The 2584-nt window shown below is 46.8% G+C and overlaps 1 pseudogene; it reads right to left on the bottom strand.

Annotated features, from left to right (window-relative positions):
- Positions 1-526: 526 nt before the first annotated feature.
- On the bottom strand, positions 527-646 carry LOC134950981 (5S ribosomal RNA; annotated as a pseudogene).
- Between the last annotated feature and the right edge of the window lie 1938 nt (positions 647-2584).

Below are 2584 nucleotides of genomic sequence, written 5' to 3'. Positions count from 1 at the left end.
GCAAACGACAATGACGGCCGTAAATGTGCCAAAAAAAAATGACTGGCATCGACATCGGAAAACACGACAACCATAAAGTCGACTGCTTCGTAACTTTGCGTATATGGATTCAAAAAGTTGCATGAAAATGCACCCGATACAAAACGAGTTTAAACACTACACAAACCGACTCAAACACGAATATTAGTAAATATTGCCCCAGGTGAGAGCAAGCCAAATTATTACTTCTATCACATACTGTGACACCACTGTGAACAGATAAACAATGCCTGGATTAGCATATTAGAGAAGTGTGAAAAAGAACACTAGTTCCCGAACCTTTACAATATACACAAAGCCAATCTACACCATTTAGTGCAAAACAGCTCTAAAAAAGTGCAATGATGGTGGGACGTGAAAAAGGCCGTGATGTACAGTATCTAACAGTGGCCACCAGCATAGACAATAAATATAAAAAGACTATCAGGTGCAGACCCCAGAGAACCTTTTATCCTTCTCTGATTGGGAGTCAAATATAAATGTCCATTCAATACAGCACCCGGTATTCCCTGGAGGTCTCCCATCCAAGTACTGGCCGGGCCCATCACTGCTTAGCTTCCAAGATCAGACGGGTATTGGGCATTTCCAGCAAGGTCTGGCTGTAGTAAATAGAAACAAAATCCTAGGCACAATTGACTATACGTAGGTCATGCACCTTCCTGTTCTCCTTCACCAGATATAGCTAAATAAATGGCACTCGGCGGTGCCCCAATGTAAATAGCAAAACGACTTCAATTAAGCAGTACCTTAGACACATGGCGGTATCATCACATCATTATATCCAGTTCAGGCGCATGCGGCGATGAAATAAAGAGTTTAAATACTGTTAATTGTGGACAGGACACACAACAAGAGGAAAGCCAAGCTAACCAAACTTGAACCAGGAACAGCAACGGTTGAACCAACATTTCTTAACCAAGTAACAGTGCAGGAAGAACGAAGCACAGGGCGGGCGCCCAGTATCCTCTATGGACTACGAGAAAAGGATTTACCAGTAGGTAATTAAAATCCTATTTTCTCTTACATCCTAGTGGATACTAGGGTCCATTTAGTACCATGGGGATGTACCAAAGCTCCCAAACCGGATGGGAGAGTGCTGAGGTTCCTGCAGAACTGATTAACCAAACTGAAAGTCCTCAGAGGCCAAGGTATCGAACTTGTAGAACTTAGTAAACGTGTTCAAACCTGACCAAGTAGCTGCTCGGCAGAGCTGTAAAGCCGAGACACCCCAGGCAGCTGCCCAGGAAGAACCCACCGACCGAGTAGAGTGGGCATGAACTGATTTAGGAACCGGCAAAGCTGCCGTAGAGTAAGCATGCTGGATAGTCAGCGTGATCCAGCGAACAATAGACTGCTTAGAAGCAGGACACCCAATTTTCTTGGGATCATAGAGCACAAACAGCGAGTACGATTTTCTGTGACGAGCTGTCCGTTTGACATAGATTCTCAAAGCCCTCACAACATCCAGGGACTTTGAAGTAGAAGAGGTGTCAGTAAGCACCGGAACCACAATAGGTTGGTTGACGTGAAACGCAGACACCACCTTTGGAAGTAAGTGCGGACGAGTTCTGAATTCGGCTCTATCCTCATGAAAAATCAAATAGGGGTTCTTGTGAGACAACGCCCCCAATTCCGAAACACCCCGTGCCGAAGCCAAGGCCAATAGTGTGACGGTTTTCCATGTAAGAAACTTTACATCCACCTCCTGTAAAGGCTCCAACCAATCTGATTGCAGAAAATGCAACACCACTTTAAGATCCCAAGGTGCCGTGGGAGGCACAAAGGGTGCAGAACTCCTTTCAAGAAGGTCTGAACCTCAGGAAGGGACGCCAACGGTTTCTGGAAGAAAATGGACAAGGCCAAAATCTGGACTTTTATGGAGCCCAGACGCAGGCCAACATCTACGCCTGCCTGCAGGCCCCACTGCCCTGGGTGCAGGTCGTGTCTGTTGAGGAAGTCTGCTTCCCAGTTGTCTACTACCAGAATGAAGACCGCTGACAACGCCACAGCGTTATTTTTTTCTGCCCAGAGGAGAATTCTTGACACCTCTGACATTGCTGCTCTGCTTTTCGTTCCGCCCTGTTGGTTTATGTACTTTACTGCCGTCACATTGTCCGACTGGACCTGAATTGCCCGATCTTGAAAATGATGTGAGGCCTGCAGAAGGGCGTTGTATATAGCCCTGAGTTCCAGAATGTTGATTGGAAGGATAACTTCCTGACTTGACCATCTTCCCTGAAACTGCACCCCCTGAGTGACTGCTCCCCAACCTCTGAGGCTAGCGTCTGTGGTTAACAGAATCCATTTCTGAATTCCGAACCTCCATCCTGTGAAGACTGTAGCTACCACAGAAGGGAGATCCTGGCCTTTGGCGACAGACGGATCCTCTGGTGCATGTGAAGATGCGATCCGGACCATTTGTCCAACAGATCGAGCTGGAAGAGTCTTGCGTGAAACCTTCCGTATTGAAGTTCCTCGTAAGAGGCCACCATTTTCCCCAGAAGGCGAATGCACAGATGCACCAAAACCCGGGTTGGCTTTAGGA

This window comes from Pseudophryne corroboree, chromosome 8 (assembly GCF_028390025.1).
Source record: "Pseudophryne corroboree isolate aPseCor3 chromosome 8, aPseCor3.hap2, whole genome shotgun sequence".
In the NCBI taxonomy this organism is placed as follows: domain Eukaryota; kingdom Metazoa; phylum Chordata; class Amphibia; order Anura; family Myobatrachidae; genus Pseudophryne; species Pseudophryne corroboree.
This window is presented reverse-complemented; position numbering and strand designations above follow the sequence as displayed.